The 24,215-nt window shown below is 44.4% G+C and overlaps 1 protein-coding gene across 2 annotated transcripts in view; it reads right to left on the bottom strand.

The window, feature by feature from the left end:
* Window positions 1-24,215, bottom strand: part of SMIM14 (small integral membrane protein 14) — a 100,317-nt gene that overhangs the window by 28,024 nt on the left and 48,078 nt on the right. The gene's annotated exons all lie outside the window — the stretch shown is intronic.

Below are 24,215 nucleotides of genomic sequence, written 5' to 3'. Positions count from 1 at the left end.
TCTGCTACCCAAGATCCATAAACCTGGAAATCCTGGATGCCCCATCATCTCAGGCATTGGCACCTGACAGCAGGATTGTCTGGCTATGTAGATTCCCTCCTCAGGCCCTACGTTACCAGGAGTCCCAGCTATCTTCGAGACACCACTGCCTTCCTGAGGAAACTACAATCCATTGGTGATCTTCCTAAAAACACCATCCTAGCCACTATGGATGTAGAAGCCCTCTACACCAACATTCCACACAAAGATGGACTACAAGCCGTCAGGAACAGTATCCCCGATAATGTCACAGCTAACCTGGTGGCTGAACTTTGTGACTTTGTCCTCACCCATCACTATTTCATATTTGGGGACAATGTATACCTTCAAATCAGCGGCACTGCGATGGGTACCCACATGGCCCCACAGTATGCCAACATTTTTATGGCTGACTTAGAACAACGCTTCCTCAGCTCTCGTCTCCTAATGCCCCTACTCTACTTGCGCTACATTGATGACATCTTCATCATCTGGACCCACGGAAAAGAAGCCCTTGAGGAATTCCACCACGATTTCAACAATTTCCATCCCACCATCAACCTCAGCCTGGACCAGTCCACACAAGACCTGGGTAGGGACCGTCGAATCGTGGAGGTCAACGAATGGCTACGCAGGTGGTGTCGGAGAGAAGGCTTTGGATTCTTTGACCATGGGATGGTGTTCCATGAAGGAGGAGTGCTGGGCAGAGACGGGCTCCATCTTACGAAGAGAGGGAAGAACATCTTTGCCAGCAGGCTGGCTAACCTAGTGAGGAGGGCTTTAAACTAGGTTCACCGGGGGAAGGAGACCAAAGCCCTGAGGTAAGTGGGAAAGCGGGATACCGGGAGGAAGCACAGGCAGGAAGGTCTGTGAGGGGAGGGCTCCTGCCTCATACTGGGAATGAGGGGCGATCAACAGGTTATCTCAAGTGCTTATATACAAATGCACAAAGCCTTGGAAACAAGCAGGGAGAACTTGAGGTCCTGGTGATGTCAAGGAATTATGACGTGATTGGAATAACAGAGACTTGGTGGGATAACTCACATGACTGGAGTACAGTCATGGATGGTTATAAACTGTTCAGGAAGGACAGGCAGGGCAGAAAAGGTGGGGGAGTAGCACTGTATGTAAGGGAGCAGTATGACTGCTCAGAGCTCCGGTACAAAACTGTGGAAAAACCTGAGTGTCTCTGGATTAAGTTTAGAAGTGTGTGCAACAAGAGTGATGTCATGGTGGGAGTCTGCTATAGACCACCGGACCAGGGGGATGAGGTGGATGAGGCTTTCTTCCGGCAACTCACGGAAGCTACTAGATCGCATGCCCTGATTCTCATGGGTGACTTTAATTTTCCTGATATCTGCTGGGAGAGCAATACAGCGGTGCATAGACAATCCAGGAAGTTTTTGGAAAGCGTAGGGGACAATTTCCTGGTGCAAGTGCTAGGGGAGCCAACTAGGGGGAGCGCTTTTCTTGACCTGCTGCTCACAAACCGGGTAGAATTAGTGGGGGAAGCAAAAGTGGATGGGAATCTGGGAGGCAGTGACCATGAGTTGGTTGAGTTCAGGATCCTGACGCAGGGAAGAAAGGTAAGCAGCAGGATACGGACCCTGGACTTCAGGAAAGCAGACTTTGACTCCCTCAGGGAACAGATGGCCAGGATCCCCTGGGGGACTAACATGAAAGGGAAGGGAGTCCAGGAGAGCTGGCTGTATTTCAAGGAATCCCTGTTGAGGTTACAGGGACAAACCATCCCGATGAGTCGAAAGAATAGTAAATATGGCAGGCGACCAGCTTGGCTTAATGGTGAAATCCTAGCGGATCTTAAACATAAAAAAGAAGCTTACAAGAAGTGGAAGCTTGGACATATGACCAGGGAAGAGTATAAAAATATTGCTCGGGCATGTAGGAAAGATATCAGGAGGGCCAAATCGCACCTGGAGCTGCAGCTAGCAAGAGATGTCAAGAGTAACAAGAAGGGTTTCTTCAGGTATGTTGGCAACAAGAAGAAAGCCAAGGAAAGTGTGGGCCCCTTACTGAATGAGGGAGGCAAGCTAGTGACAGAGGATGTGGAAAAAGCTAATGTACTCAATGCTTTTTTTGCCTCTGTTTTCACTAACAAGGTCAGCTCCCAGACTGCTGTGCTGGGCAACACAAAATGGGGAAGAGATGGCCAGCCCTCTGTAGAGATAGAGGTGGTTAGGGACTATTTAGAAAAGCTGGACGTGCACAAGTCCATGGGGCCGGACGAATTGCATCCGAGAGTGCTGAAGGAATTGGCGGCTGTGATTGCAGAGCCCTTGGCCATTATCTTTGAAAACTCGTGGCGAACGGGGGAAGTCCCGGATGACTGGAAAAAGGCTAATGTAGTGCCCATCTTTAAAAAAGGGAAGAAGGAGGATCCTGGGAACTACAGGCCGGTCAGCCTCACCTCAGTCCCTGGAAAAATCATGGAGCAGGTCCTCAAAGAATCAATCCTGAAGCACTTAGAGGAGAGGAAAGTGATCAGGAACAGTCAGCATGGATTCACCAAGGGAAGGTCATGCCTGACTAATCTAATCGCCTTTTATGATGAGATTACTGGTTCTGTGGATGAAGGGAAAGCAGTGGATGTATTGTTTCTTGACTTTAGCAAAGCTTTTGACACGGTCTCCCACAGCATTCTTGTCAGCAAGTTAAGGAAGTATGGGCTGGATGAATGCACTATAAGGTGGGTAGAAAGCTGGCTAGATTGGCGGGCTCAACGGGTAGTGATCAATGGCTCCATGTCTAGTTGGCAGCCGGTGTCAAGTGGAGTGCCCCAGGGGTCGGTCCTGGGGCCCGTTTTGTTCAATATCTTCATAAATGATCTGGAGGATGGTGTGGATTGCACTCTCAGCAAATTTGCGGATGATACTAAACTGGGAGGAGTGGTAGATACGCTGGAGGGGAGGGATAGGATACAGAAGGACCTAGACAAATTGGAGGATTGGGCCAAAAGAAATCTAATGAGGTTCAATAAGGATAAATGCAGGGTCCTGCACTTAGGATGGAAGAATCCAATGCACCGCTACAGAGTAGGGACCGAATGGCTCGGCAGCAGTTCTGCGGAAAAGGACCTAGGGGTGACAGTGGACGAGAAGCTGGATATGAGTCAGCAGTGTGCCCTTGTTGCCAAGAAGGCCAATGGCATTTTGGGTTGTATAAGTAGGGGCATAGCGAGCAGATCGAGGGACGTGATCGTTCCCCTCTATTCGACACTGGTGAGGCCTCATCTGGAGTACTGTGTCCAGTTTTGGGCCCCACACTACAGGAAGGATGTGGATAAATTGGAAAGAGTACAACGAAGGGCAACGAAAATGATTAGGGTCTAGAGCACATGACTTATGAGGAGAGGCTGAGGGAGCTGGGATTGTTTAGTCTGCAGAAGAGAAGAATGAGGGGGGATTTGATAGCTGCTTTCAACTACCTGAAAGGGGGTTTCAAAGAGGATGGCTCTAGACTGTTCTCAATGGTAGCAGATGACAGAACGAGGAGTAATGGTCTCAAGTTGCAATGGGGGAGGTTTAGATTGGATATTAGGAAAAACTTTTTCACTAAGAGGGTGGTGAAACACTGGAATGCGTTACCTAGGGAGGTGGTAGAATCTCCTTCCTTAGAGGTTTTTAAGGTCAGGCTTGACAAAGCCCTAGCTGGGATGATTTAACTGGGACTTGGTCCTGCTTTGAGCAGGGGGTTGGACTAGATGACCTTGTGGGGTCCCTTCCAACCCTGATATTCTATGATTCTATGATTCTATGAAGAGATCTACTTCCTGGACACTACGGTGCTAATAAGCGATGGTCACATAAACACCACCCTATATCGGAAACCTACTGACCGCTATTCCTACCTAAATGCCTCTAGCTTTCATCCAGATCATACCACACGATCCATTGTCTACAGCCAAGCTCTACGATATAATCGCATTTGCTCCAACCCTTCAGACAGAGACAAACACCTACAAGATCTCTATCATGCATTCCTACAACTACAATACCCACCTGCTGAAGTGAAGAAACAGATTGACAGAGCCAGAAGAGTACCCAGAAGTCACCTACTACAGGACAGGCCCAACAAAGAAAACAACAGAACACCACTAGCCATCACCTTCAGCCCCCAACTAAAACCGCTCCAACGCATCATCAAGGATCTACAAGCTATCCTGAAGGACGACCCATCACTCTCACAGATCTTGGGAGACAGGCCAGTCCTTGCTTACAGACAGCCCCCCAACCTGAAGCAAATACTCACCAGCAACCACACACCACACAACAGAACCACTAACCCAGGAACCTATCCTTGCAACAAAGCCCGTTGCCAACTCTGTCCACATATCTATTCAGGGGACACCATCATAGGGCATAATCACACCAGCCACACTATCAGAGGCTCCCTCACCTGCGCATCTACCAATGTGATATATGCCATCATGTGCCAGCAATGCCCCTCTGCCATGTACATTGGCCAAACTGGACAGTCTCTACGTAAAAGAATAAATGGACACAAATCAGACGTCAAGAATTATAACATTCAAAAACCAGTCGGAGAACACTTCAATCTCTCCGGTCACTCGATTACAGACCTGAGGGTGGCTATCCTTCAACAAAAAAACTTCAAAAACAGACTCCAACAAGAGACTGCTGAATTGGATTTAATTTGCAAACTGGATACAATTAACTTAGGCTTGAATAGAGACTGGGAATGGATGAGTCATTACACAAAGTAAAACTATTTCCCCATGTTATTTCTCCCCCTCACCCCACCCCCCACTGTTCCTCAGATGTTCTTGTTAACTGCTGGAAATAGCCTACCTTGCTTGTCACCATGAAAGGTTTTCCTCCTTCCCCGCCCCCCCTGCTGCTGGTGATGGCTCATCTTAAGTGATCACTCTCCTTACAGTGTGTATGATAAAACCCATTGTTTCATGTTCTCTGTGTGTGTATATCAATCTCCCCTCTGTATTTTCCACCAAATGCATCCGATGAAGTGAGCTGTAGCTCACGAAAGCTTATGCTCAAATAAATTTGTTAGTCTCTAAGGTGCCACAAGTACTCCTTTTCTTTTTGCAAATACAGACTAACACGGCTGCTACTCTGAAACCACATAATGAATCAGTTCTTAAGAAGCTACAGATCACGCACACTCCTGTAATTAGTAAAGGAGTACTTGTGGCACCTTAGAGACTAACAAATTTATTAGAGCATAAGCTTTCGTGAGCTACAGCTCACTTCATCGGAGCTGTAGCTCACGAAAGCTTATGCTCTAATAAATTTGTTAGTCTCTAAGGTGCCACAAGTACTCCTTTTCTTTTTGCGAATACCGACTAACACGGCTGCTACTCTGACTCCTGTAATTGTTATTGGAACATTATATATGCCCTTTTTCCCTTACTGCCCACAAGTTTGTGAAAAACTCCAGCCACCTGTTCAATATGAGTTCAAATGTGACTACATATCTGATGGAGCTATGTAATTTATTTGTTTAAAACAATGACGTGACTTGCAAAAAAATTCTCTTGTGATAGAACGTAGCAAATTATTTGAACTTAATTGGTGTAAAGAAAAACAGGTTTTGCTCAGTTCAAACTTGGGGATTGGCTCTAATTCCATGTAACCTATACAAGTCTGATCCTTTGTGGTCATTAAATTAGTCTAAATGAAAGAAAAAGAGACTCCACTATATCTTACAAGAGGCATATGTAAGTTAAATAGTGGGGATAGCTAAAAAACTTCTTATTAGAACTAGAATGCCTCTTCTCTTACCAACTCTGCCTATTTCCTGCTAACTGCTTCCATAAGGGACACAGTAACTATTAGATATTCTGAATATTGTGTATTTCAAGTATCATAAGTGAAAGAGGAGCAATTCTCAGAGTCTGTGAACAGTTTCTGTAGTTAAATGTTTTGGTCTGAAGGGGTGGGGAGTTGTCGGCGAAGGTTTATGGGAGAACAATATTTAAAAGTGAAATTAATTTTTCTATTTTAAAATATAGATTTCACCAATGAATTCCATTTTTCAGTTAGAAAAGAAAGAAAGTAGCTCAGTTTTAGTGGCTGCAGTTCTACTGAAAGAATCTCAGTGATATGGTGCTGGGAGAGGTGTGGTTTTGATTTGAGGACAGTCAGCTGTTAATTCTAAAATTGGATAACATTTTATGCTCACAGGTATAAAAATATTAATGAATATAGCATTGTTTTTATTTGTTTTCCAGTGGAGAGATTTCCATGTTCTCAAAAACATAAATTCAGTTCAGGATTAGCATCTTAATCATAGGACCTGATCCACAGCCCACTGACGTCCATGGGAGTCTTTCTACTGATTTCAGTGGGCTTTGGATCAAGCCCTAAAGAGGACACTGTCAGATAGTTTAGGAAAGGAGCACTTGTGGCACCTTAGAGACTAACAAATTTATTAGAGCATAAGCTTTCGTGAGCTACAGCTCACTTCATCGGATGAAAAGCTTATGCTCTAATAAATTTGTTAGTCTCTAAGGTGCCACAAGTACTCCTTTTCTTTTTGCGAATACAGACTAACACGGCTGCTATTCTGAAACCTGTCAGATAGTTTAGGGTTTAAGTAATTAGGCTTTGTTTAAAAAGGAAGGAGCTGGGAGAGGGAGAACTTACAAAACCAAATATTAATAGAAGTGCTTTTATTATTTTCTTTCATGTCACTGTTTTGTGTTTGGATTTAGAGGTTCCCTGTGTAACGTCTGCCACTCTAATGTCGCAGCATTGTACTAGTACATAAGAACCAGAAAGTGAAAGTGACTAGAGTATGTTTTATTGTCCAAACTGAGTTAAAGGTGAAATGGAAACAACAGAAAGAGTGAAGAAGTTAGAGTTTCAAAATTTTCAGTTTCAATAATCCAAAGCCTTACTGGTAATACAGCTAAAAAATATTTTTTAAACCCAATAATGTCCTTTTTATCTCCTTCCAAGTACATTTTTTAAAATGTCCCCTTCCAGTGCAAAATGAGCTAAAACACCATCCAAACATACAAGAAGAGTTCCTGTGTCAGTTTTGGGGTTTGTTTTATTTAAAGCAGATTTTGGAGTTTGAAGATACCAAAGATTTAAAAATGACCTTACCCAGTTGTTGAATTACAAAAGGTCACTGCCCACCTATTGAAATATTGAAAATGGGAACCCAAACCCAAGGGTATGGTGGGAAGAAGGGGCAGGTATTTCTAGATCAGGTGGGAAGATCCCACCCCTCCCCTCTGACCCAAATGAATATTTTTGGCTTTGTAAAAACCAATACCCAGTTCAGAAGACAAGAACCCCTCCGATTAATGTTTCAAACAACTCCTTACATTTTTCCAAATGCACCTCTCTTAGTCCCAGTTCACACTGCTAATGCAGCAGTGTTAAAATCCAGCTGCCCCATGACACAGTTAAAGCATGCTTTCAACTTGTAGCATAGACAGGTCCTTACCATGTTTTAACTGTGTCCAAGAAGCATGCTGAAAACCTGGATGTGTCCCACTACTCCTATTACAAGAGGTATTAAGTTTTGCTAGGAGTTTATACAGTTCTTAGCACAATGAAGCCTCAAAACTTGGCGCCTCTGAGTGCTACCACAATACAATAATAAAATGGTCTCAGTGGCTGCTTCCCTTAATGTTTTTGTGAACTCACTATACTAAAAAACTGGATCCTCTCTTTATTTACTCCAGTGTAATGTGGCTCAATTCTGCTTGGATCAGCTTCCAAGCTATGCTTCCAAGCTACACTCAGACATCAGCAGCCTCATGAACATTGGGCCCCATTCTCAGTCCCTACTCCAGCAAAAACCCTTTAAATACAGTGGTTTTGCCTCAGTAAGGACTGGGAATCATGCCAAATACGAACTATAAGGGACAAAGATTATTAAAAATGTGTTGAACTTTAGAAGTATTAGTCATTTTAAAATTGCTTTAGTAAGTGCACAATATTTGGCAAATACTCTATAACTATATTCTTACTCATTCTCATGGCACTCAAGAATTTGCTAGGAATTGCCCAAAACAGATAAATAGACATAATCCGTGCGCCAAACATCTTACAAACTAGTATCATCAGTGATGCAATGGGTGGGGGGTAACAAGACAGGAAGAGAAAGGACAGGAATTACACCTGCAAGATAATCCAGTAACTCATTGAGGCCTAATATACAGTATGATGAAGAAGGATCGTTTTGTTTTGGTGGTGGTGGTGGGGATTAAGATAAATGTTTTAGTCGGTTAATTTTGAGGACTTCATGGAAGAAGTGGGTATTCAGGAAACACTTGAACAAGAAGATCCCTTGTGGACCAGCTCAGGAATTTCCTTACAAATGGTTCTGATAAAAAAAGTCCAGAAAAGGATGTGAGTGAGATATCAAGATGAGAGAGCAGAAAAGGAAGAGGATGACAAGGGAAAAAAAGAGACAAGGGTAAATAACTGGGAGACAAGGACAAGTAGTTTGAACTTGATATGATGATGCTTTATTCATCCCACTAATCAAGTCCTGTTAATACAGAACCATGGCTAGTACGGGTGAACATTTTCTGCAAAAAAAGCAAAATCTCTGCATTGTGGTGAAAATTTTCTGTTGTCCCAATCATAAACTCCATGTATTTTCCAATTATGCTAGAATATGAGAACAGCATGGCATGCTCCTGATTGCAATCTGATGCTTCTGGATAACGAAGTCACTGCTTTAGTTTAGTTGGGCAGCCACATCTGTTCTGTCAAAAGGATATTAATGATTTAGTAAACAACATGATAAATAAATTGCTGCCAGAATGATAAGCCAGCACAGAGTACAAGCCAGGTTGCAAACTGAATCCTAGTACTATCCATCAAGTTCATATTTAAAGATGCAGAAACTGACACCTACAAGCTGGGCAAGAGAAATGAGAAAGAGACAGAGGGTGTATTGATGGAATTAAATTGTCCCTTAAATAAAATTAGCTTCCCTCAGAGAAATAGGCAAAGAGAAACTAAAACACCCCACACTCCCACATACACTTTAAGCGAGTGGCAAGATGATGGTAGAATAATAGATGGAGGTATGAGGACAGAGGGAAAAAAATGGAGTCCAATCCTCTCCCATTGATAATGAGAGAGGGGGTGTTTAGTGCCTTTCAGGACAGAATACTTGGATTTTAAACCATATCTCAGAATCTAGAACCATCATCAGACCATCCAGGCAGGAGGAGGGTGAATGGTGGTGATCAGAGAGGGAAACTGTGACACTACGCCCCATATTATTTATAGAAATATTGTTATAATATGATAATGGCATAACTAAGATGTATTTTATGCAAGATGGGTCATGTGAGATATCATTGGACAGGTTATGATTTACTGAATATGATTATCATATTTGTATGCATGTACCATTTTTGTATCTGAAGACAGGAATATTGTCTATGCACCTATTACAAATGTGTTTACACCTGGGGAACACCAACTAGACAGAAGGCAATTGGTTTGATTGCTGGCTGGAAAGGGCCATTGGGAAAAACAATAGGTCTTTGAAGATGCTAATCTCCCACCTTCCTGGAAAGCCTTCCTGTGGATGCTTCAAAGAGACTTTGAGTTATGGCTGCAGGGTCATGTGATCAAGTCACCTGATACTAGACTCCATGATAAAATTAGTACTTTTCCACTAGTGGAGGTAGGAATCACACTGGAAGACAAAGGATTCCTGCCATATGTAAAACCTATTTAAGGCAGGGGAGTGACATAATTGAGGTTCATTTGAGAATCCCCGCCCAGGATGACTGCTGGAAACATCTAAGAAACAAAGACTGAAGGGAGGAAGAGCTGAGCCCAGGCTGGAAGGCTGTCTAGCCTGTGGATGAAATATCTGAAGTTTTAAACTGCAGGTCAGTGCAGCTGGTTTTCAAGAATGTCTGCAATCTGCATAAAACAACATTTAGGGTGAGAATTTGCTACTTGTACCAGTTTCCTTAGTACCTTAAGCTTAGTTTGAGTGTTTGTTTTATTTGCTCAGTAGTCTGCTTTTATCTGTCTGCTATCACTTATAATCACTTAAAATCTATCTTTTGTAGTTAATAAACTTGTTTTTGTTTTGTCTAAAACCAGTGTTTGGAAACAATACTTGGGGCAGAAAGCTGTTGCATTTCTCTCTCCACATTGAGGGACAGGGTGAATGTTATGAGCTTATGCTGTACTGTTCTCTGTGCAGTGTAAGATGGTATAATTTGGGGTTTACCCTCTAGAGGGGGTGTGCACTTGAGTACTGGGCAGTTCCTTAGCAGAGCCAGGTTGGTGGGTCAGGTGGGCTCAGTGGTACCCCAGTTCCAAGCGGCACCCTGTGGGGAACCCGTCATAGAAACATTATGCTCATTTATAATTGAAGGGTAAGAAATAATATGGAGGGGAATGCAGAAGAGAAACAGTTCAGCAGAGAGGAGATGGTTGTTGTGTAATGGGTGCTCCACTCCAGGCAGGAACTGCTCCTCCTTTTTTCTCTCCCCTCAGTCATACTGGTCCCCCCCTTTTCTCCTTCCCCTGACCCCAGTTTCATACTCTATATTGTTTCTTTGTTGTGTTGCTTTGCTGGAAGACTAGGATGTCACCAATACCCTGCTGTTAGTGAACACAGAAAGGAGTGACGCAGCAGAGCATGGTATCAATACAAAAGTCAGGGGAAGAGACCTTACCACCTCCCATCACTCAAGCTGAACTTAGCAGGGAGTCCCACAATGCCTCTGGCAGCATGGAATAATAGACAACAAATCAGAGTCCTGAAATTATCATAATAATCAGACTGCTTCGGATAACATTAAACAACAAAAGCAGATCTTGAGAGGGAACTACCAGACTTGCGTCTAACATACAAACAAACAACATGCATATTTTTGGGACCAAATAATGGAAGGGCTCTATTCTGCAAAGTGACCCACATGGGCTGACACCTACAGCTGCATTTCCAGGCAGATGGTTTTGAAGGATCAAAACCTTAAATGACTCATAGTTTAACTGACTTTGTAGTCACTTGGTGGCACTAGAGATACAGTATAATTTCTTTTTATCATTAAAAGGAAAAGAGGCAGACATAAAGGTTCAGATTATCAAAAACAGTCCAGCTACCACATAGCATATAAATTAGAATTACTCCTAGGAAACAGAGTTACTGAAATTTTCAACGTACAATCAATAGTCTTTCTACTACTTTTAATAAAAAGATCAAACAATGGAAGCAAATTTCAACTTGAGGTAGTCATGGGTGATCACAGAGAAATTACTAGTTAATCAGCATAGTGCAAAGCTCACAATTGGGAGATGGAAAGAATGACAGCTGTCTTGAACTTTCAAGTTAACTCTCTTATGGGAAAAGTGGTCTTCCCAAGACAGACACAGCTATACTTAACTTTTACCTGCTTAGAAATCTGCCTCCATTTGGACTGTTTGATCTAGAACTGGATTTGTTCATATGTATTCTGCTTGTTTTAGATATCACTTAGCTACCACTGTTTTCATTATACATTTTATGGGCTCACTCCTGCAAAGTGAAAGAACCCTTAATCCAACTGAACTCAAGAGGGCTGGAAGTCAATGCAACCAGAGAGCACTCAGGAGGCACTCAGCACTTTGCGGGTTCAGGCCCTCTGTTTTTCCCTTGTGGCTCACACTACCTTAGGAAGGTCACTAGAGCTCCAACCCCATAAGAAAAAGGTGGCTAATGACCTCCTCTGTGAATTTTAAGCCTCGTCTACAACTAAAAATTAGGCTGACCTGGCTACATTGCTCAGGGCTGTGAATAATTTCACTCCTTGCCTGACTCAGTTAGATCAACCTAACCCCCATCGGAGACACAGCTAGGTTGATGGAAGAATTCCTAGGGATGGATTTACTAAAGATAGGGAAAAAACAACTTGTGTCACTGTAGCAAGTATCTTCACTACAGTGTTGCAGTGGTACGGCCACAGCTGTGCCACTGCAGCACTTGAAGTGTAGACAGAGGCTGAGGGAATGGCTACGCTTGCAGATGTAGAGTGCTGTGAGTTAAATCAGCCCTTGGAGAGCGCAGTAGGGAAAGTGCTGCAGTGTGTCCACACTGTCAGATTCAAGCACACTGGCGTGGCCACATTACCAGCTCTTGCAATGCCACAGAGAGCAGTGCATTGTGGAAGCTATCCCAGCATGCAAGTGACTGCAACGTGCTTTTCAAATGGGGAGATCGGGTAGAATGTGACAGGGAATGTGTTGTGTGTATGTGGGGGGAGAGAGAGTGGGTTTTGGGGGGCTGAGAGCATGCCAACTTGCTGTCTTGTAAGTTCAGACAGCAGCACACACCCCTCCCCCCACCTCTCTCTCTCTCTCTCTCTCTCACACACACTCATGGCAAGCAACATTCCACACAAATGGTTGCTTTGTCCTGGAGCAGATAAGCATGCCGGCTGTCAGAAACTGAGCTTTGAAAGGGCATATCCGCATTCTTACAGCCGATTCCAAAACAATGACAAGAGAGACCACTTGACTTACGGGGATTATGGGCCATTTCGGGAGGCCGATCGCAGCACAGTAATGCAACACTTCGTGCACACTGATGTCCGGGCATTTCAGCCAAGGCGCAACAAGCGTTATGCTTCTCGTGGAGGTGGATTACCACGAGCACTCCAGCTGCAGAGTCCAGGCGCTCTAAGTGCCTTGCCAGTGTGGACGGGTCATGAGTTAGGGCACCTGGGGCTGCTTTAATGCACTCTAACTTGCAAGTGTAGCTAAGCCCTGAGATTGCTCATTAGCGCTTGGGGAAATGGTCCTTCTGAGCCACCTAAGGCTTAGAGGAGGATGGAGGTCCCTAATGAGTCAAAGGGCATGGCTACACTTGCAGATGTAGAGCATTTTGAGTTAAACCCACCTTTGGAGAGCGCAGTAGGGAAAGCGCTGCAATCTGTCCACACTGACAGCTGCAAGGGCACTGGTGTGGCAACACTTGCGGCACTTGCAGCAGCATTGGAAGCGGTGCATTATGGGCAGCGATCTCACAGAGTACCTCTTCCCATTCTGGTGCTGTGGCTTGTGGGAAGGAGGTAGGGGGTGTGGAGCATTCTGGGTCCTGTTCCAAAGACCCGTGATGCATCAGTTCTCATCCCAGCAATCCCTGTGCTTCTGTCCACATTTGGTGCCATCTTTCAACATTTTTTGTACTGCGCGCTCTGTCTTCCCTTTCGGTCTGCAGGAATGGAGACTGAACTCCTGAGGATTATGCTGACGAGTCTTGCCAGCACATCACATTGGTAGTCGAGTTATTCCTTATGATCCAAAGTGACAGTGAGGGCTCCAACAATGATATTGACTCGAGTAATGCATATGACATGAATTTGCTTGTGACATTCACGGACATGCTCACCACTGTGGGAATGCCACTTTTGGGCTTGGGAAACAAGCACTGAGTTGTGGGATCACATTGTCATGCAAGTCTGGGATGATGAGCAGTGGCTGCAGAACTTTTGGATGAGAAAAGCCACTTTCATGGCACTGTGTGAGGCGCTCGCCTCCACCTTGCAGCACAAGGACACAAGATTGAGAGCTGCCCTGATGGTGGAGAAGCAGGTGGCTATTGCAGTCTGGAAACTGGCAACTCCAGACAACTACCGATCGGTCGCTAACCAGTTTGGGGTGGGAAAGTCTACCATTGGAATAGTGTTGAAGCAAGTTTGCAGACCCATTAATCGCATCTTGCTCAGAAGAACCGTGATTCATGACATTGTGGATGGCTTTGCGCAAATGGGTTTTCCTAACTACAGAGGGGCAATAGATAGCACACATATTCCAATTCTGGCACCAGCCCACCTAGCCTCCGAGTCCATTAATCGGAAGTGGTATTTCTCAATGGTTCTCCAGGCGCTTGTGGATCACTGTGGGCGTTTCATTGACATTAACACAGGCTGGTCTGGAAAGGTGCCTGATGCACGCATCTTTCGGAACACTGGCCTGTTCAGGAAGCTGCAAGCTGGGACTTTTTTCCCAGATCAGAAGATCACCGTAGGGGAAGTCGAAATGCCCATTGTGATCTTTGGAGACCCCACTTACCCTTTAATGCCGTGGTTCATGAAACCCTACACAGGGAGCCTTGACAGCAGCAAGGAGTGGTTCAACAAAAGGCTGAGCTGGTGCAGAATGACTGTGGAGTGTGCTTTTGGCCGTTTAAAGAGCCGCTGGCGCTCTCTCTATGAGAAGCTGGACCTGGCCGATGACAGCATCCCTGCAGTTATATCCGTGTGCTGTACCCTCCATAACATTTGTGAAGGGAAGGGTGAACGATTCACTCAGGCATGGAACTTGGAGGTTCAACACCTGGAGACTGAATCTGAACAGCCAGAGAGCAGGGCTATTAGAGGGGCCCAACATGGGGTTGCAAGGATTAGGGACGCCTTGAGGGAGCAATTTGAGGCTGAAAGCCACCAGTAATGTCTGGTGCCCTTCAGTGGTTAGTAGGAATCTGTGTTTGCTACACTGACCTGCAGTGCCTGTTTCTTTCTTGGGCTAAGGTATCTTTTACTTTATGCAATTATAAAGAATGTTTTCAAAGCCAAAAAATCCATTTATTGAAAAGAAAATTCATGTATTGAAAAGAAACACAACTGCTTGGGAAACAAAGGGCAAGGGGGTGGGGTGGGGAATGGTACAATCACAGATTTGCATATATCCTGTTATCATACTCAGCCTTCCTGTCTGGAGTGCTGTGCAATGAGAGCTGCACTTCAGGATGGCTATACTGCATGGTGAAGGGGGTTGAGTGCAGAGGGTAAGGGTCATAGTTTTCAGGGCTGGGTGGTGAAGCTACAGGTGTTGGAGGCAGCTGGTGGTGGTAAGAACCCGGATGTTGAAGAAAGTGGGTTGGAGGTGACATGGGGGCACAAGGGAAAGAGTTTTGGGACAAGGGCTGTGGGGGAGGGTCTGGCACGGTAGTACTCAGCCTACATGGCTACGAGCTCCTGGATAGAGTCCGCTTAGCGCTCCATTATGCTTATCAGCCGATCCGTGCTTTACTGCCGGAGCACCGCACTTTTGTGCCAGTGCTCTCATTCTGCTGGCGGATCCTTCTTTCACTGTCCTGCCACTCCTGCACTTTTCAATTTTCATTACTTGAATGCTGCATTACTTCATGCAACATGTCTTCCTTGCTTCTATGTGGCCTCTTTCTGATTCTTTGGAGTCTTTCGGCCGATGATAACACGGACGGCTGAGATCTCAAGGTTGCATCTGTAAAGGCAAAATGCAACACTTAACAGAGGCAGTGTTGTTCACACCAGAGAGAGCAATGATTTCCCTGTACTTAAGGGCAACTTAAGGGCAAGCACAGTCTACACAATAGTATAATTTTCTGTCCCAAAGCGAGTGCACATAACCCACGGGAGCCCCAAAATGGTAAGTAAGCACAGGGTCAAGTGTGACTGATTGTTTCACGGCTGTACTCTCCTCTGGGTTTCTGTGCCTTGGGGAGAGCTAACAGTGGCAGAGGGCCCCTATACTGAACACTGTGTCCATATTTTCCACAGGAGTTCGTCCTGGAAGATATCTCTCTGCTGAAGGTGACTTGGGAAGCAAGGGAGGGTCTTCTACTGCAATGCAGCTTCTGCCCTGGCCCATATGCAGCTTGCCTGTGTGCAGCAATGGTCCCCCCACCCCTCACGGCACAGTTGCACGGACAAATTAGCTTTACTGGAACAAGAACCACAGTGGCTCTTCCAAGAAACCTGCGCAAGCGCATTGCCCAAGTTCTGGATGAGACCTTTGAAGAGATCGCTGAGGCTGATTACTGCGATGTGAGAGAGCACATCAACGCCTATTCCGCATCTAGGCATGCATGCAGCCCTAACCCTCCTCGCCCCAAGAGCCTGCACCAAATAACTTCCTTCCCAAAATAAAAGACGCTTACCGGGAACCTCCTCTGGTGTTTGTCCTTCCCCAAGCACCGGCCGCTGCGACTGGCTACCTCGTGGCTTGAGAACAGCTCCTGGCTGCTCGAATCTAGAGATTCTGGGGTGTCTTCCTCCACCTCAGCACCCTCGCTCCTGCTTTGCTCCTCCTCCTTCTCCTCTCGCCTTTTTGAATTGGGCTCTGAAGTGTCCATGGTGGTACTCGGAATGGAGGTGGGGTCGCCCCCAAGTATTGCGTCCAGCTCTTAGTAGGAACAGCAGGTTGCAGGGGCAGCACCGGAGTGGCTGTTTGCCTTGTGGGCTTTGTGGTAGGCATTCCACAGGTCCTTCACTTTAACCCTCCACTGCAGTGCGTCCCGGTCATGGCCCCTTTCCATCATGTCCCTTGATATCTGCCCAAAGGTATCGTAATTCCTACAGCTGGAACACAGCTGGGACTGGACAGCTTCCTCCCCCCAAACACTGATAAGGTCCAGCACCTTGCCACTGCTCCATACTGGGGATTGCCTGGCATGTGGAGGCATGGTCACCTGGAAAGAATCGCTGAGAGCATGCCTGGCTGAACAAACAGGAAGGGGATTTCAAAATTCCAAGAGAATTTAAAGGGTGGGTTTGATAGTTGGTCACCTGAGGGCAGGGCAGTAGAGTTCAAAGTGATGACCACAGTGGCTAGAACAGGCATTGTGGGACACTTCTGGAGGACACTTCTGGAGAGCACAGTAACAGACCAGGGTGTCCACACTGGTGCTGTGGCGCTCCAGGAGGGGCACACAAAATGTTATTCCATTCGCCGAGGTGGAGTACCAGGAGCGCTGTAGCTGCGGAGTCAGATCGCTCTACGTGCCTTGCCAGTGTGGACAGGTAGTGAGCTAGTGCGTCCGGGGCTCCTTCAATGCACTCTAACTCGCAAATGTAGTCAAGCCCTAAGGCTCATTTAGAGTCAGGGGTGACCCCATAAGGTCTTCTAAAATTTGTGATTTCAGAGTAGCAGCCGTGTTAGTCTGTATTCGCAAAAAGAAAAGGAGTACCAGTGGCACCTTAGAGACTAACAAATTTATTAGAGCATAAGCTTTCGTGAGCTAATGCATCCGATGAAGTGAGCTGTAGCTCACGAAAGCTTATGCTCTAATAAATTTGTTAGTCTCTAAGGTGCCACCGGTACGCCTTTTCTTTTTTTAAAATTTGTGAGGTAGTCTGGCAAGCTTCCTAAGCGTCACTGGAGCTCGTTGCTTCCTGCAGGTCCACAGGAAGGGAAAGGAAAATGCTTCCTTAATTTTTCTTCAGCTTTCCCCAACCTCTGTCTCCTTCTAAGGAGTATAAATAGAAATATATCCTTTTTCAGATCCTGGCCTCTGCTCTGTCCCCTTTGCACCAATGGAAAGCCGACTTAAAGAGCGCTTGGATATGGTAATCCCTGAGTAGCATGAAGTCCACACAGCTGGCCCTACATTACCTACTCTTAGCCCAGTTGACATAGGTGGTGTGTTGGCAGCACCAGCATACAAGGGCAATATGCTCTATCAATCCTGCCAGAACAGCCCCATATGGACCATATAGGCCAGCACAAGGTAGAGCAACCCTGAGCATGCTCTAAAACTTACGCTGAAAGCCAAACAAGACCCTGACTGTCCCCAGAATTTGGAGGCAGTAGAGAAGGGGCAGAAAACCATCTGCCTTTTCCCTCTTCAAGCATGCAAAACCAGGTAAATAGATACACCTGAGGGGGGGGGGGGAAGTCATTTCCCTCTCTGTGCCTCACCTTCCCAAAAATGGAGATAATGATACTGACCTCTTTTGTAAAGCACTCTGAGATCTAGTGATGGAAAGCACAGTATAAGAGCTAGATATTATTTGGCCCTAGAATCTTCTACAACATCAGAAGAATCTATTCCTATATATATACATAATATAACCTTGCAAAAATACATACAGGAACAAAATAGATACTTTTTTTAATTCAACAAAGAGGGGATGAAAATGTAATTGTAGCCCTGTGTGTATGAAAACATCAAATAATTGTATTAGCTGCTTGGTTGACTGGCTTGACATTTCATCACTTGATTCAATTCACTCTGTCTTAGTTGGAATATCTACTGAAAGCATGGTTCACGGTAGTCAAAGAAGAGATGAACACAGTAATGATCTTCGTAAGTTGCTACTGACTAATAAATGTATTTAGGCCAATGGGATTTTGGAGATGTTATTAACTCTACAAATTAATGGAAATATATGCTATAAAACAAGACAGACATAATATGGTAAGAGGTATTAATCCTTAAAGTTTACTGTGGCTGTGCTCCAAGGTATCCTTAGTCTGCAATACAGCAAGCAGGTACATTAACTGGAGCAGCAATACCTACTGATATCTAAATTATGGAACTACTATAGGACCCTGCACCTCCTAAATCTTAAAGAGTTTAATTACACTTTTGAACTGAATGTAGAGAGCAATAACTAAGCATAAAAGACTGTCCTAGGTAGTAAGAGTGGAACTTGTATGCACTGACACCTTACTCACCCCAGTTCTCCCTGGACTCAAAAGTGATGTGTGGAAACATATCCATATTCCACTAACAATCCTTTACTGCTGTTTAAAAAGGTTTCTCTTAAATCAATTTCCATGTAGTGCAAAGAAACGGAAGGCAATCCAGTATTCAGAGCCAAAGCACTGGCTGGGAGTCCTGCACATACACAGATTTTTACCTGGAGAAGAGAGTGGGTCCAGATTTGTAAATGCATGGGAGAAGGATGTGAACAGAAGCATGAGTCAGCACTGCTACTGTCCCACAAGGCTGGCTGAGAAGTGTTCCAGGCTAACAGAAGTGAGAGGTGCTACCACGGAATCCACAGTGCAAGAAGTTATAATGAAACTTGTACAAGAGATCTGCTGGGCAACCTCCCACCTTAAGAGACCATCTCCAGGTATCCTAAATGTGATTAATGTAATTCTGATCCACTTTTAATTACAGGGCCATACCAGCTAAGTAAGCAGTATTGTTGGGTGCTTGAGTGTTTTTTTAAATCAGGTTTAAGTACTGTGACATCTTTAAAAACTTTAAAAGTATTTGCAACAAGGAGTGTATTCTATTTTAATCACCTTTTTAAATTTTGTGCTGTTTGCACCAGGCCTGTCTGCCAAGACTCATAGGTATGTTGGATTCTATTTCAGACTCCACCAATGTATATAATAAGATTCTAAAATGGTCTGGGTTAAGAGTAAAGGGCAAATCTGAATGGCCAGATGTGTCTGAAACATTCATAACTGAATGATTTGGGACTTCGCCACATGTACTCCCAATCTTAATTCCATTTTAATGTATTTGTCTGGGAATCTTTGTAATGTCTCTGTAAATACACCTATGGACACTAACAAGGTATATTGCACATTTTCAAGAATTAAGACAAATGCCATACAGCTAGACATTTTGTGAATACAACACAGAAAAACCGGCAATAACTCAGTGAATTTGGGTATCTTTCCACGATAAAAAGCTTTCACACTGAGGGTCCAATCCTACAAGATACTGAATGTCTCCTGTAAAATACTGGAGTACTTGTGGCACCTTAGAGACTAACAAATTTATTAGAGCATAAACTTTCGTGAGCTACAGCTCACTTCATCGGACGCATTTGGTGGAAAAAATAGAGGGGAGATTGATATACACACACAGAGAACATGAAACAATGGGTTTATCATACACACTGTAAGGAGAGTGATCACTTAAGATAAGCCATCACCAGCAGCAGGGGGGGGAAAGGAGGAAAACCTTTCATGGTGACAAGCAAGGTAGGCTAATTCCAGCAGTTACAAGAATATCAGAGGAACAGTGGGGGGTGGGGTGGGAGGGAGAAATACCATGGGGAAATAGTTTTACTTTGTGTAATGACTCATCCATTCCCAGTCTCTATTCAAGCCTAAGTTAATTGTATCCACACCACTGACTTCCTGAGGAAACTACAGTCCATTGGTGATCTTCCTAAAAACACCATCCTAGCCACTATGGATGTAGAAGCCCTCTACACCAACATTCCACACAAAGATGGACTACAAGCCGTCAGGAACAGTATCCCCGATACTGTCACGGCTAACCTGGTGGCTGAACTTTGTGACTTTGTCCTCACCCATAACTATTTCACATTTGGTGACAATGTATACCTTCAAATCAGCGGCACTGCGATGGGTACCCGCATGGCCCCACAGTATGCCAACATTTTTATGGCTGACTTAGAACAACGCTTCCTCAGCTCTCGTCCCCTAATGCCCCTACTCTACTTGCGCTACGTTGATGACATCTTCATCATCTGGACCCATGGAAAAGAAGCTCTTGAGGAATTCCACCATGATTTCAACAATTTCCATCCCACCATCAACCTCAGCCTGGACCAGTCCACACAAGAGATCCACTTCCTGGACACTACGGTGCTAATAAGCGATAGTCACATAAACACCACCCTATATCGGAAACCTACTGACTGCTATTCCTACCTACATGCCTCTAGCTTTCATCCAGATCATACCACTCGATCCATTGTCTATAGCCAAGCGCTACGATATAACCGGATTTGCTCCAACCCCTCAGACAGAGACAAACACCTACAAGATCTCTATCATGCATTCCTACAACTACAATACCCACCTGCTGAAGTGAAGAAACAGATTGACAGAGCCAGAAGAGTACCCAGAAGTCACCTACTACAGGACAGGCCCAACAAAGAAAAACAACAGAACGCCACAAGCCATCACCTTCAGCCCCCAACTAAAACCTCTCCAACGCATCATCAAGGATCTACAACCTATCCTGAAGGACGACCCATCACTCTCACAGATCTTGGGAGACAGGCCAGTCCTTGCTTACAGACAGCCCCCCAACCTGAAGCAAATACTCACCAGCAACCACACACCACACAACAGAACCACTAACCCAGGAACCTAGCCTTGCAACAAAGCCCGTTGCCAACTCTGTCCACATATCTATTCAGGGGATACCATCATAGGGCCTAATCACATCAGCCACACTATCAGAGGCTCGTTCACCTGCACATCTACCAATGTGATATATGCCATCATGTGCCAGCAATGCCCTTCTGCCATGTACATTGGCCAAACTGGACAGTCTCTACGTAAAAGAATGAATGGACACAAATCAGACGTCAAGAATTATAACATTCAAAAACCAGTTGGAGAACACTTCAATCTCTCTTCACCTCCCACTGTTCCTCTGATATTCTTGTTAACTGCTGGAATTAGCCTACCTTGCTTGTCACCATGAAAGGTTTTCCTCCTTTCCCCCCCCCCTGCTGCTGGTGATGGCTTATCTTAAGTGATCACTCTCCTTACAGTGTGTATGATAAACCCATTGTTTCATGTTCTCTGTGTGTGTGTGTATATAAATCTCTCCTCTGTTTTTTCCACCAAATTCATCCGATGAAGTGAGCTGTAGCTCACGAAAGCTTATGCTCTAATAAATTTGTTAGTCTCTAAGGTGCCACAAGTACTCCTTTTCTTTTTGCGAATACAGACTAACACGGCTGCTATTCTGAAACCTGTAAAATACTGAGTACCCTCAGCTCTCACTGGCTTTAATTAGTTGAGGGAGCTAAGAACTGCATTAAATTAGGTCCTGATTTTCAGAGGCATTAGGCACTCAGAACTCCACAGAAGCTGTGAGTGCTCAGCACCTCTGAAAAATTAGTCCCTTGGGCCTGCTCCTGGTCATTTTGAAGCTATTGGAAAAATTTCCATTTATTTGAATTATGCAGGACTGGGCGTAGAAGAGTAACAATACTGCATAGGGCCCCATAAATCCTAAGGACAGCCCCAGGAGTTAAACTGGTACCCCTATGCCCGACGGCAGCCCGGGCTCACATGTGTATTTTAGATAAGGGTGGTCTTTTGAAGGATTTATTTTAAAAAATTATATGTCTCTGAAGATTCAAGCATTTAAGGCTAAAGATGAATACTTAGATTGTGCATCTAAAAAAATCTATGCAAGGATTTTTTAGAGATGTGATTTTATAATCTTCAGCAACACACTAATGAAATATTTTTAAAACAAATTTTAAACTAAGGTCCTGTAGACTAACATGTTCTGAGTAAATATTACAGTAATGCACAACTGTTTTTAAGCTTGTCTACACTGGCAATTTACAGCGCTGCAACTTTCTCGCTCAGGGCTGTGAAAAAACACCCCCCTGAGCACAGCAAGTTTCAGTGCTGTAAAGCGCCAGTGTAGACAGTGCACCAGAGCTGGTAGCTATGCCCCTTGTGGAGGTGTTTTTTTTAAGAGCGCTGGGAGAGAGCTTTAGCATTGCCAGTGTAGACAAGCCCTTTGTCTAGCAAATTCAGAAACTGGCAGTATATATCTGGGGGTTGGCAAATGCCTGTTAAATGGCTTCATTACCACTTGAATGGCTCTTTAACAGTTTCAGTGTTGTGCTAATAGGTCTGGCAGGCTGGAAGGCTTTTTCACTCTTAAGTACTAGATCCCCTCTGGAAGAAGATTCACCAGGCTCCAGCAGCCAGCTGTGGAAGAAGGAGCAGAACAAGGATAGGAAGAGGCAGGAGGGTGGACAATAAGGCGTTGTCTACCCTGGCACTTTATAGTGCTGCAACTTTCTTGCTTAAGGGTGTGAAAGAACACCCCCCAGCGTGCTGCAAGTTTCAGCGCTGTAAAATGGCAGTGTAGACAGTGCACCAGCTACAGTAGCTACTCCCCTCATGGATGTGTTTTTTTTACAGCACTGGGAGAGCTCTCTCCCAGCACTAGTGCTGCAATTACACAGCCACGTTAAAGCGCTGCCGCGACAGCGCTTTAACATTGCTAGTGAAGACATACCCTAAAACCCAGGGATGCCCTAAATTTTCACAGCCGCGTATGCTGCATATGCCTAAGGACGGCCCTGGTAACTCATAAAAAAGGCTCTTATTGTAGCGATATGCTGGATGGGATTCTTGGGGCTAGACTGAGCGTCCTGCTAAAATTCTGACCCTGATCATGTGTAAGAGATTTCCTGGCCTCTGACTCTCTCTCTTTCTGGATATTGCTGAGCTATATGTGACAAGCATGATCCTTACAAAAATTTAAGGGCAAATGTTTTGCCTTATAAAATGGACCAAATTGCACCAAACATGTATTTTACCATGTGAGGTTACCCCTTCCTCCTTACAAAGTCTTCATCCCAATCTCTACTCCTCCTTCGGAAGTCGATCCCTGAGCAACACCACCAACCAACAGACTCAGTATGCTTTCAGGAACAAAGTCTAAGGTATGAATACTCATTTCAAAATGCAGTTTAATATAAGCTTATTGTCTCCTGTCTTGGTTGTGGGTAGGAGAAAGTGGTTTTGTTTAAATGGGAAAACAAATTAATAGATTCCTCATTCCTAGCCACACATATCCCTGGGACACGGAGTTAGTCACAAGCTAAGGGGGAAAATATTTGTTGTGGGCCCTTGTTAAAATATTGCTGGTACAGCACTGGAAAAAGGATCTGGTCCTGCAAGGTGCCAATTGCTCTCTACTCCCATTGGGTTCAATAGCAGTTGAGGGTATTAAAACCTTAAAGAGGGTATTTAAAGAGGCTACCTTAAAGAGGGTATTAATTCCAGCCCTAAGGCAGGAATTGAAATAAAATAAACCTACAAAAGTGAAAAAGGGGAAGTAGTCTACTCTAAAGGAAGAGATTGTATGTGTGCGCATAAGTGTAATCTTAAAATATTTAAAATAGCCAAATTATATTTAAACTTGTAACCATATTTCCCTAACTGGACACAGTTCAAAGCTGTCAGTATTTAGAACAAGTATTTATGAAATGGTTTTCTTCCACAGATCTTCAAGTACATTACAAATATGGGTGAAAAAATAATTATTCCCATTTTACAGATCAGAAATTAAAAGTCACCGACAGGTAAAACAAGTTGCCCAAAGTTACTCAGCGAGTCAGCGGCAGAGCTGGGAAAAACACACACCATTTCTAGATTCTGCCTCTCAACTATTTCATTTTTTTATTTTTACAGTCTTGCTCTTCCAAATTTAGACCTTAATCATGCAAATGTTGTGCATGTGAGAAAGTTACATATGTGTCATCCTATGAAGTCCAAGTGTTTGCAGAATTGGGGCCTTAGGTTTTATACTGACTGACACAAGTCAATGGGTACAGAAGGTAGCTATGCAAATATAGTATATGCTGTTCAACTGCAACCCTGGTAAATATCTTAAAACAGAATGGTATCATCTGCATCTGCGATTTGTAAATATTTAAATTAAAACCATGCTAAAAATCCAGAAGATGTCAC

This window comes from Dermochelys coriacea, chromosome 4, assembly GCF_009764565.3.
Source record: "Dermochelys coriacea isolate rDerCor1 chromosome 4, rDerCor1.pri.v4, whole genome shotgun sequence".
Taxonomy (NCBI): domain Eukaryota; kingdom Metazoa; phylum Chordata; order Testudines; family Dermochelyidae; genus Dermochelys; species Dermochelys coriacea.
Note: the sequence above shows the minus strand (reverse complement) of the source record. Positions and strands in the feature narration are given on the sequence as shown.